Below are 13292 nucleotides of genomic sequence, written 5' to 3' on the forward strand. Positions count from 1 at the left end.
AGTACAAGGTCTGGCTGGAGGAATGCGTGCTTCTAAGCGGACGCCATAATAAGACAGTTATCTTGAAAAAGTAACTGAGGAGGAGGAGGAGGACATTAGTGTTTAACGTCCCGTCGACAACGAGGTCATTAGAGACGGAGCGCCAGCTCGGGTGAGGGAAGGATGGAGAAGGAAATCGGCCGTGCCCTTCAAAGGAACCATCCCGACATTTGCCTGAAGCGATTTAGGGAAATCAGGGAAAACCTAAATCAGGACGGCCGGAGACGGGATTGAACCGTCGTCCTCACGAATGCGAGTCCAGTGTGCTAACCACTGCGCCACCTCACTCGGTGAAAAAGTAACTGACGTTTTACTGTTACAGAAAACACTTTTTCGTATATTTTAAGATTATGAAATAGAAAAAGTGTCTTTATTTAACAGCTTTTCAAAAATCGCTCTTTATTATGCCTCACCCTGTAGTTGAAACTCTCTTCTTCATTTAGCTCATGAGGCCCTCAGCTTTAAAAGAATTTATTGTGTCGTAAACACAGTACTATTTCAATATGCTATACGAGCTTATTTTAGGAAAGACACACGGGAAATATATAGTGGTAAATGCGAAAAACAAATACAGAACTAGTTCTCTCACAAATGTTATGACTACTCTTATTTTTTATTTGGGGGACTTATGAAATCTGAATATTTTCGTAGTCTCCATGAAATAGCTGTGTTAATCTTAGATAACGGTGGGTGTGATTAACGTCTCTGACTGGTGGTGTGGAACTGTCTCAAGTGAAGGACAGCAGTAATTGGGTTATTCAGATACACACAGTAGACGATTGTAACTGCACTGTTTACGTGGAAAGAACCCACACATATTACAAAAAATTGATGTATGTACGTATGTGGCACATCTCCCCCTAGACCACTGGACTGATATGGACCAAAGTTTGTGCACATACCACTTACTGACAGGTAACAATCATAATTCAGGAGGTGCGGCATCATAAACGATGAGATGCATGAAAATCAGCCGCACCATGCCTGATGTTGAAATTTGCTTCTGTACTACTAACTCTATTCGTAACAAATTTCGCAGACATTCGCAGCGAAAGGCACATACAAAACTATATCATGATGCCACACATGATTCGGGAGATCCGACGTCATGAACACCAAGATGTGTGAAGAACTGCCGGAGTGTGCCTAATGTTTATATTTATCCTTGCTGCTCACTCTGTTAGCAACATATTTTGCTGACGGTATCGACATACGCCGCTGAATGCGCCTACATGAATGCATCGTTGTAGGACTCTTTACTGCCGAGCCACTCGTGCAGTCGAGTGAAGTGACTCCAGGCAGCGCTTTTGGCAGCTTTCAACTATGAGGCGCAAACGGTTGTAGGCCTCGCCACAGAGGCGTGCAGATACTCGAAGCAGCTGTGCCAAGCGCATCATCCCACGCCGAGCCTACTGGCAGGTGTGCGTGCAAGGTTCCTCGTTGTGGAAAACTAGCAAAGTGAACACCCCGACCGACAGTGCCGGCTGTCAGCTAGTGTACAATAAAAACATTATGACAGGTGACAGACTTACGTCATTCAACAGTCTCTGGTCAATGAATTAGTTCTTTCTTATGATCTTAATGAATTATTGTCAATGTAAACAACAAGATACCAACAGAGATAGTGATAAATGGTTCAAATGGCTCTGAGTACTATGGGACTTAACATCTGAGGTCATCAGTCCCCTATACCTAGGGTAGTTAGGTTTAAGTAGTTCTAAGGACAGCACACACATCCATGCCCGAGGCAGGATTCGAACCTGCAACCGTAGCAGCAGCGCGGTTCCGGACTGAAGCGCCTAGAAACGATCGGCCACAACGGCCGGCAAAAGCGATAAATGAGGTATTAGTGAAAGATACTGGCTTATTAACATGGCTTGCTTCAAATTTTCAGAAAATGTAACTGATTCGAATATTTGACTAACGTAAAGCCTACCAAAATCGGCTGTATAGTTACGTTCACAGTCTGCACATAACTTTGCGGTGCACGGCCGTTGCCCCTGATAACAAAGTGCGAGTGCACCGCCCTCGTGGATAACATTGCGCCCCCTAGAGTGTGCAGCTGGAACACTGATAGAGGCAGAACATTCCCATTCGTCTGGTGCGCTCTCAAGTGTCATTGATACCTTCTCTGACAATGATCTCTTACCTTCGCCATCAAAATGGCCTACCTCACTGGGAACGCATTTCTGGCCATATGTCCGCATGACCTTTTTTGCTCCTTTTGCTGCGGAAGCTGTGATCTCTGTATCTTGAAACAATACAAACCAAGGGAAAATCGAAATCACTATCTCTCGCCAATAAATAAACGATCTCTATAATCATACAACACGAGCGAATTGTGTTAAGTAACTGATCGTTCATTTTGGCCGCTGTGCACAACGCAAATACCGTCTCCTTGCGATGAACAGCTTACGAATAGAAGAGGTTATAGTTATTATTTGCGGGTCGTCTTGCCCCTCAAAAACTGGAGGGCAGTAAGTGATCTTGAAATTCGGCGACGTTCCTGGGTGCATTACGTGCTCCCACTTCTGGCCATATGAGGGTACGACGAGAATTGTCCATATAATCGTTCCGATGCGCTCACGTGTTATGTTTTGGAGAGGCATACCGTTGGTTGGGCAAATTGATCATGGTACACTCGCAGGTCAGCGGCATTGTGACACTGCATTCGTTTCCCATGCGTATCTTTTCAGGCTGTATGCGACCCTCACTGTACTTTTAAGGACGACAATGCGTGATCGCATCGAAAGCACTGGTGTAGGAGGTCTTTGAATGAGTGGATGTTCGGCAAACGTAAACACCGTGGGCCACGTCGTTATGCATTGGGGATGCATACCGCAGCTCGCCTACATGTTCCAGCGACCATCCAGAGTTCTCAGTCAAACTTGTTGAGGAATGGAACGCTCTACCACATTTCCTTACCAACCTCGTGCCCAGCTTGGGAGCTGGTTACAGAGCACGCACAGCTGTGTTTGGTGATCACATGCTTCATGGAGAACACGTTCCGCCTTTTGCAATGTGACTACTGTCTTTGAACAAAAACGTCAGTTATGTTCGTATCATTGCATGCTGCTTTGTTACCATCTGTACCATGCAGCAGCAATTATTTCTATTTTGCTTGACAGTGACACAACATGTGAAAGTTACTTTGGCCCGGAGTTTCGCAAAGCACTATAATCGAAAACGAAAAAGGTCTGACGGGGTCTATTGGGGTGAAGTGAGACCACGGGGGCTGATTCCATACCACTGTGGCGGCTCCTTTATTGTATGAAGGACTGAATTTAGTTGAAAGTACTTGATCTTCATTTGTCGAGTATATGCTGAAGATTAAAGTTAATCGCATGTGAACCGGTACTTTCAGAGACTAAAATAAAGAGCTCCTGCAAACGCTATTTACTATTCTAAAGAAATGTGACTGGGATCCTAGAATACGCAACTGACTACAACTGTATGTAAGCAATATCTGTTTCTGGTGCTCCATTTATGACAATATGAGAATAGGGGGGGGGGGGGCATAGGATAGTGTACCTACAAACACATCTTCTTTCTTGGTCGGTGTTTCAGTTAGTCACCGATTTTAGAACTAAATGAAGCAACGCGTACTAGAGGACGCGGTAAGTAGTTCCTGGCATTTTCGACTGCTGCTGTTGTGGGGCCTGAGGTTTTGTTTTCTGCAGGGTTTGCAAATATAACGAGTTCTACATATTTAGTGTTGTGTAATATATTAAAGATATTTGGAGGATACTGTCTGTTCTATGGTTAAAGAATTTTGTGGTGAATAAAATATTGTTTAATTTTGACTAGTTACATAACGTGTGGATGAATAAGTTATAGTTCGTGGGTCACAAACCATCTCGTACCTTCAAACGGAAGACCTTGCACCATGGAGTATATGAGATTTGCAAAAGAAGTATGTTTATGTAATGTATTAACGAAGTTACCAGTCTCGAAAAGGGAAATTTGTGATAGCTGCAACAGCTTCTATTTCAGATCGTTGTTAACTTCTAACTGGTTTTTGATAAAACGATTGATTTCGCTTGCTGATTATTCTTGTGTAGTAGAGTAATAACGTAAGACATTTCTCATAGAGAAATACACTACTGACAAAATTTTTTCTCGATTGCAACGATTTGAACTGATATTTGTACCTAGGTACATGACCATGTTGTATCTTGGAACAGTCTCTCATTTGTCAAAAATCTTACTTTTCCGGAGTAATTGTAATTTCAGAAAGAAAGTGCACCACTCCTAAAGTGAATGCTGTCATTTCAAAATAGAATAACAAAATGGAGTAAAGGTCTATTAAAGTGTGAAAGTCTGAAGTGTGTTCCACGGTAAAACACTTTTCGCTAATAATTGTCAAAACTAAGAACAAACACAAAACGCTGTCCGAGCATATAAACGATCGATAGTCGAACTAAAAATCTGAATGCCGGGTGTTCGGACAAACTTCTAGGACTTGTAGAAGGGAGACAGGAAAGAATATTTTGAGTACAAACCCATGCCCAGGAATGTACCGTTTCAGTTCTACAATGGTTTCAACTTCGATTTTTAACTCATCCACTTCTGTTTGAGGGATTAAATTACGCATAAGGCAATACAAAACAATTCGAAATGAAACATAACGGAACACCTGTTTATCACTTAAGCACATTTGTTTGTGTTAAGACTCCTCGCCCTGTCCATCTGTCACCATATCGTTTGTTCAGATGTCTGCAAACTGCACGATACAAGCGAGTTGGTGCATCATCATGCTGAAACCACATTTCCTGATGGGCAATCACTGGCACAGCTTTCAAGGACGGCCCCAATATCTTTTGTAGAGACATAAGAGATGCAAGACCAGTTATAGTGGAAGGAGGTACGGCCCAGTTACACGACAGTCTGGAATGCCTGCCAACAAACAAATATCCAACAGGCACCGAAGCCTCGGAATGTGCTTCGCATGGAGCTTTTTGGCTGCCAGACATGGCTGTTTAGCGAATTCAGAACACAATCCCTCCCCAGTGAACTCACATTTGTCTGTGAACAGGAGTAGTTGGGTAAGGAAAGGATCAGCACATTTTGTTAGCGCAGGTTGCCTACATCAGGAGCAAGCATACATTCAGTGGAAAACCTATTGGTCTCTTTTGATTGACAAGTCCTTAACTTACTATTTTGCTAAGTGGATTATGTCCACCTGAGGATAATCCGTCATTCCAAGAAACCCTCCACACTCCTCCCTTCCCTCTCCTTCTCCCCACTTCTCCTCCTTCTCCACCACCCCTCTGGAAATTGTCTCGCAATACAAGCACACTTATGATATGGACCCATTTGACTAATTAATTAAATCGACCAATTAATTAACCCCTCCCTATCTGGGACACCCCCAGCAGTTCCCCTCCCCTCCCCTCCCCCTCCAGGAATTTGTCTGGAAAAAGACCCAATTGATTGGCTAGCAGGTGGAAAATTGATTGCAGTGTATGGAATATTGTTTAACCCTTTATTTGGCAGTGTTGCTTTCAAGCAACATCACATTTACCTTGGCCTTATGGGACAACAAACTCTTCCCAGTGCATTTTACTGGCATTACTGCCTCCAGGCAACATTCTTTTACACACTGCCAACGCCAGTTTTTGTAATAGCTTAAGGTTTTCCACACGAGATAGCAGTTTGTGCAGTGGTGTTACAGAGATCTCCTCGTGTGAGCAACAGAGGTGTCTTATTTTGGTTCTAAAAGAGTGGATTTAAATAGATTGAAGAAAAACTGCTAAGATTACTGGCAAGATATACCCAGAGGTAAGTTTACAGCAGAAATATTTCAATCTTTGTTTGGAAATACGTAAGTAGTATAAAACTTTTATGTTGCCTGTGAGCAACATTGCCTATAGTTGGGACATGTGCCATTAGTATATTACACATGTTTACGGTGTGACAGAGAAGATATTTTTATTTTTAGGGGCTTTTTAGCAATGGATTCCAGAATATTTTATGGAATTGAAAAAGCGAGAGGAATAGTAGTTCCACTAGAAAACCCGGCTTTGTCTGATCTAAGTGAATCTGATGACACTGAACTCGAAGCTTTGGCAGGCTGTAGTGATTCCAGAGCGTCAATCTCAGTTCCATAACCAAGTTATACCAGACACTGATTCTGATTTAGGAAGTGAAATCTCAGAAGCTGAACATGTGCAAGGACCTTCTGCAGTGAATCCTTCTAGTGCAAGTGGCAGTCAAGTGAAAAAGTAAATTACAAAAGCAGTCACTTACATGTGGGTAAAGGAAGATACAACTGCTAGGGCAGAAAGTCTCTCTCCTGTGTTTTCTGATGAAGGCAATACACCACTGGGTTATTTCAGAAGATTCTTTGATTCAGAACTAATTGACAAAATTGTGCAGGAAACGAACTTAAACTCTGACCAACGAACTACACGTCAGTAAACAGCAATATAAATTAAATAGAACAATTTTTCGGTGTTCTGATATACATGGGTCTTGTTTCTATGTCTTAGTAGACTGACTATTGGTCTCAGTCAATGAACTGTGAAAAATTCACCAGCATTTTCAGTTTGAAGCGCTTTCAGAAACTCCGCCGATACCTGCATTTTACGAGCAATGAGAATGCTGTGAACTGTTCTGAAAGACTTTTGAAAATAAGACCTGTTCTTGAGTCAATTGTATAGAACTGCCGTGAGCAGAAACAAGAGTCGGCATTTTCTACAGATGAGAAGATGGTTGCATATAAAGGTACAAGAGCAGGTAATTTGCGCCAATATATTCAAATAAGCCACACAAGTGGCGTTTTAAGATTTTTGTTCGTGCTGGTGTGTCTAGAGTTGTCTATGATTTTCTTCCCTATACTGGCAAGGGGATGATAACTGATCTTGCTGATGACGTGAAAATAATGGAATTGGAATACTTTTATTTTGACAATTTATTTTGCAGCCTTGAACTTAAAACATACTTAAAAAACATCAAAACATTGAGTCCATGGGCACCATAAGGAGGAACTGAATAAAGAACTGTCCTCTACATGACGAGAAGCGGTTACTGAATGACGAGTCAGCTATGACTACAGGAAGGACAGTCACTCCGACCTCATTTTAGTAAGGTGGGCAGGCTATAAAATCGTGACACTTGCAAGCTCGTTTTTTGGTGTCCAACCACTCTCAACAGGAAAACGATGGGACAGCAATCAAAAAAGAATTGATGTGCCCTGTCCCAGTAATGTACGTCAGTACAACAAGCACATGGGAGGAGTTGATCTTGCTGGTATGCTGATAGAGCTCTACAGAGTACCAATGAAAACTAGGCGATGGTACATGAGATGGTTTAGATTTATTCTAGATCTGAGTGTTTTAAATGCTTGCCTGCATTTTTCGAAGAGAATCTCTGGACAAAAAGACCTCATCAAAGTCATTTAGGGCAGATACTGCCAATGGTTTGATATTTTCAGGTAAAAGTAAAGTAGGAAGACCTTCAACAGACAAACCACCACCATAAAAGAAGAGGAGGAAGGCAACAGCTCCGACTGTTACACAAGATGCCCGATTTGATAATATGGAGCATTGGGCCTGTATACGGTCCCAAAGGTCGTTGTCGTTATTGTCCGTCTGAATATTCTACAGTCATGTGTTCCAATTGCAATCTAGTATTGTACTTCGATCCAAAGAGGAACTGTTTCCAAAAATTCCATTGCAAGAAGAACAAGAAGGGAAAATGAAACAGTTCTATTACACAGCAGGAATGCATAAATGTGTTTATAAATTAAATTATTCACGTACGGCAAACATTTTGCTTCAGGTTATCGGCAAACTCCTTTTTCCTATAATATGTATAAGTGTGATCTACTGCTGGCAATGTTGCTTGTAAGCAACGTTTCATAATTTTCATAATTTTTGTCAAAAATTTCTAAAACTGACTGAATTGTATTTCTTTAAGTATAATAAATAGATATAAGCACTTAATTTTTTTTATTTTCACCATTTGCCAAATAAAGAGTTAAAAAGTTTCTCATACACAAAACAATGTGTGAAAGATTCTTTATTTAAACAATTTAAGGGATACAAGGCAGTGTATATCATACAGTTCATTTATTTACTTTAAATATTTAAATAGACAAAATTCCATTACCTACAAATTCTTTGAGGGTGAGAAGATACTTGGAATATTAAACAACTTCGAAATTTTTTTTTTAGCCCACACGCCCAAACACTTCACTGGGCTTGTCATTCCACGTATTACTATATGTGGAGGCCACGCTACCCCTGCTCAGGTCCGTGACTGGCCACTATGAGAGCAGACGTTGCAGTAATCCCCAAACAAAAGAGCTTCTGATGGTGGCTGTTCTTTATTATTTGATTGCTGAGAAATTCCTGTTCAAGCACATGCTCTCTCTCTCTTTCCCCTATCCCCCTCTCTCTCCCTCCACCCCCCCCCCCCCTCATCACAACCGGTCATGTCCTGTAGTGTAACCCTGCTAGGACTGCATTCACCATTGGCCATGGTCGGATCGAATCACACACAAAGCAGCATTTACCTAGTAAACCCCACCTGTGCATTTCTTAGAGTGAGGTAATATCTCCATCAGATTGATTGTCTAATTAATTAAATCGATGCCCTTCGTGTGGGACAGTTTTCCGTTGCTTTCTATTGGTGGATTACTAGGATTAGAATATTTGATGTGATTCGATCCTACAGCTTCCCAATTTCCGAACCCTACTGTTATTTTTTCCCGTTGCCTCCTATTGGTGTATACTGATACAGTTAAGTCATTTATAGAAAGTCCATTAACCTGGAGGTAGCTGAAAATTTCAAATTTCAGCTCAGCTGCATGCTGTGTCCATAGAAATTCTGTGGAGATTTCGGACTGGTATGTGTGCTCGTAATAAAGCAACAACAATAAATTGATTAAACGGGGATTGGATATTGCGATTGGATTTTTAAATCTTTGTAGAATTCCTAAATTGGTTCTCTCCACTACATTCGGAAGGAGGAGGAGGAGGAGGAGGAGAAAGGGTGGGTTAGGGGGTAGGACAAAGACACAGAAAATACCACAGTCCAGGCCGTAGCAGTAGTTGTCATGGCCAGATGTTGGATATCGCTGAAATACATCCTGAATGCACATGCCCAGTGTCCACACGTCACTCGCCAATCTCCTCATGAGCAACCAGCGCCAACGCTCAGAGGTCGGACGGCCGTAGCCAGTTTGGTGGACGCGTGTGTCCGCCAGAGTGCACCACCCTGACGTGGAGGGCGTCTGGAAGTGATTGGAGTGGTAGGAATTAGGATGTTATCAACACGTTCATTGCCAACACTTGACAGTTATCGATATTGAATGACTCAATTTTCCAAGGGGAATACATGCAACACATACGATCACAGAGACAGCCCAATGCACACTGTGTATTAGTTTGCTGTTTAGCTATCGAAAGGGCACTGTGGCTGGGACTTGTGTGTGCAATAACCGACTAGCTGGCCTACTGGAACTTTTCGTTGTAACCACCGATTGCCAGAAAAGCCCATTTGTTCTGGCCACATGCCTCCTCTGGCACACGCCTCACATTCGAAACCGCGTCGTCCTAGGAAACCAGCAAAATTTATTTATCGCTGTAATTAGAATTAAATATTACACTTGCAGCCCTAATCGCATAACATTGGACACCGACTCTGGAAATATCGCCCTTATAATTGGGTACAGTTTAACACATAAAATGATTCATCCTCCTTGGGGGTATTGGTGCATTAGTACAATGGACATCCAGCTCACAAAATAGTTTGATTGGGGTGATCATGTGCCATCACTGTGGATTTTTAGAGTATAAAAGGAGGTGTGATAGGAGCAATCGTACACCTTGCATGTTTATTATTACTGGAGAATCTAGACAATATTGGTTGTTGTTTTGGTCTTCAGTCCTGAGACTGGTCTGATGCAGCTCTCCATGCTACTCTATCCTGTGCAAGCTTCATCATCTGCCAGTACCTACTGCAACCTACATCCTTCTGAATCTGCTTAGTGTATTCATCTATTGGTCTCCCTCGCCGTTTTTTACCCTCAAAGCTGCCCTCCGATACTAAATTGGTGATCCCTCGGTGTCTCAGAACATGTCCTACCAACCGATCCCTTCTTCAAGTCAAGTTGTGCCACAAGCTTCTCTTCTCCCCAATTCTATTCAATACCTCCTCATTAAGTATGTGATCTACCCATCTAATCTTCAGCACTCTTCTGTAGAACCACATTTCGAAAGCTTCTATTCTCTTCTTGTCTAAGCTATTTATCGTCCATGTTTCACTTCCATACATGGCTACACTCCAATACAAATATTTTCAGAAACCACTTCCTGACATTTAAATCTATACTCGATGTTAACAAAATTTTCTTCTTCACAAACGCTTTCCTTGCCATTGCCATTCTATATTTTATATCCTCTCTACTTCGGCCATCATCAGTTATTTTGCTCCCCAAATAGCAAAACTCCTTTACAACTTTAAGTGTCTCATTTCCTAAACAAAAATCCCTCAGCATCAGCCTCGTTTTGCTTTTGTTGATGTTCATCTTATACCCTCCTTTCAAGACACTGTCCATTTTGTTCAACTGCTATTCCAAGTCCTTTGCTGCCTCTGACGTTCGCCGATGACATTGTAATTCTGTCAGAGTTTTTATTTCTTCTCCATGGATTTTAATACCTACTCCGAACTTTTCTTTTGTTTCCTTCATTGCTTGCTCAATATACAGATTGAATAACAACGGGGACAGGCTACAACCTTGTCTCACTCCCTTCCCAACCACTGCATGCCTTTCATACCCCCCGACTCTTATAACTGCCATCTGCTTTCTGTACAGATTGTAAATAGCCTTTCGCTCCCTGTATTTTACCCCTGCCACCTTCAGAATTTGAAAGATAGTATTACAACCAACATTGTCAAAAGCTTTCTCTAAGTCTACAAATGCTAGAATCGTAGATTTGCCTTTCCTTAATCTTTCTTCTAAGATACGTCTTAGGGTAGGTATTGCCTCACGTGTTCCAACATTACTATGGAATCCAAGGTGATCTTCCCCGAGGACGGCTTCTATAAGTTTTTCCATTCGTCTGTAAAGAATGCACGTTAGTATTTTACAGCTGTGACTTATTAAACTGATAGGTAATTTTCACATCTGTCCACGCCTGCTTTCTTTGTGATTGGAATTATTATATTCTTCTTGAAGTATGAGGGTATTTCACCTGTCTCATACCAAATGGTAGAATTTTGTCAGAACTGACTCTCCCAAGGCTGTCAGTAGTTCTAATGGAATCTTGTCTACTCCCGGGGCCTTGTTTCGACTCAGGTCTTTCAGTGCTCTGTCAAGCTCTACACGCAGTATCATATCTCCTATTTCATCTTCACCTACATCCTCTTCGATTTCGATAATATTATCCTCAAGTACATTGCCCTTGTATAGACCCTCTATATACTCCTTCCACCTTTCTGCTTTCCCTTCTATGCTTAGAACTGGGTTTCCATCTGAGCTCTTGATATCCATGCAATTGGTTCTCCTTTCTCCAAAGGTCTCTTTAATCTTCCTGTAGGCAGTATCTATCATACCCCTTGTGTGATAAGCCTCTATATCCTTACATTTATAGTCTAGCCATCCCTGCTTAGTCATTTTCCACTTGCTGTCGATCTCATTTTTGAGACGTTTGTATTCCTTTTTGCCTGTTTCATTTATTGCATTTTTATATTTTCTCCTTTCATCAGTTAAATTGAGTATTTCTTCTGTTACCCAAGGATTTCTACTAGCCCTCGTGTTTTAACCTACTTGATCTTCTGCTGCCTTGACTATTTCATCCCTCAAAGCTACCCATTCTTCTTCGACTGTATTTCATTCCCCCATTCCTGTCAATTGTTCTGTTATGCTCTCCCTGAAACTCTGTACAACCTCTGGTTCTTTCAGTTTATCCAGGTCTCATGTCCTTAAATTCCCTCCTTTTTGCAATTTCTTCAGCTTTAATCTTCATTTCATAACCAATAGATTGTGGCCAGAGTCCAAATCTGCCCCTGGAAATGTCTTGCACAAATATTGGTAATATAAGTTATATCGAAATAGGTATGATCTTTAGCAGCACGAATTTAAATGTTGTGGTGTCCTAACAGAGGATGGAGGGAAGACAGGGGTTTAAGGTCAGTCTACAAGTTCTGAATGGTGAGAAGTAAATGCCGGCAGACAAATATCCAGTGAAGGGAGGTTGATGATTTGGATCAGCGTCAAACGGTGTCACAGGGCATCTACAAGAGATGCAGATGTTGAGACTCGATACTTGCAGCAGGGGTCTGATTAGCACATTTGATTTGTGTTCAGACTATCTATTACACTGAATGCTAATTCTAAACATTAGAAAAAACAAAGGAGGCGATTTGTTGCACAACACAAGTCAATATCTAAAGCCACGGGAGCTGCACTACATGAGTCTGCAGACAGCCTCTCTCATGGATCATATCAGCACATGGAATTGTTTTTCAACGGCTGGCGCGGATGATGGATGTAGTGGAGTCTCATACAGGTACTAATCGACTGCTACTATATTTTTAATGATCGGCCTATCCAAAATTCATGCATGTGGACCATAAGGGAAAGGGCAAGTCTTGGGATTTTTAATAGTTTGGTGTACAATAAACGCAAATATTCTTGTAGAATATCAGACAGTACATGGGATGTCAGCACTACGACCACACCTATGGGAAACTTTGACGAAAAATTGAATAACGCATTATACGAGGTTTTTCTCGAATTTTACCGATTTCATCACGAGATACTGATGTGAAATACGTTGAAATTGAGGGAAATGCGATAAAATATGTAAAATCACGAAAAACTAGTTAAATATACAAAATTAGAGAAGAATGCCATGAGATATGAAGCTAGCGAAATCAATAGGACTGCATATTCTGGAGGAGGGTGGTAGAATGGCGCTACATAAAGACACCTTAATAGCGGAGATGGCAATATTATCGTGCACATGAGCAATACAACCTAAAATCGAACCATGACATCTGTGTGCAAGAGGAAGGTTACAAGGGGCTATGGTAAACTGTAGGACTGTTACACATTCTCTGGCACTGCCTGTAGTGCTTATTTCCTTGTAAGCTGTCGCTGTTCCTTCGTATGCATTTTTGCCTGCTGACGACCATTTTATGGGACTGTTGTGAAAAGATCACAATTTCTGAACTGTAATTGGCCTTCATACTTTTACAGAGGTGTATGACACCAGGTGTTTACAAAGTTGGAGTGTTTGTTT

Source organism: Schistocerca gregaria, chromosome 10, assembly GCF_023897955.1.
Source record: "Schistocerca gregaria isolate iqSchGreg1 chromosome 10, iqSchGreg1.2, whole genome shotgun sequence".
Taxonomy (NCBI): Eukaryota; Metazoa; Arthropoda; class Insecta; order Orthoptera; family Acrididae; genus Schistocerca; species Schistocerca gregaria.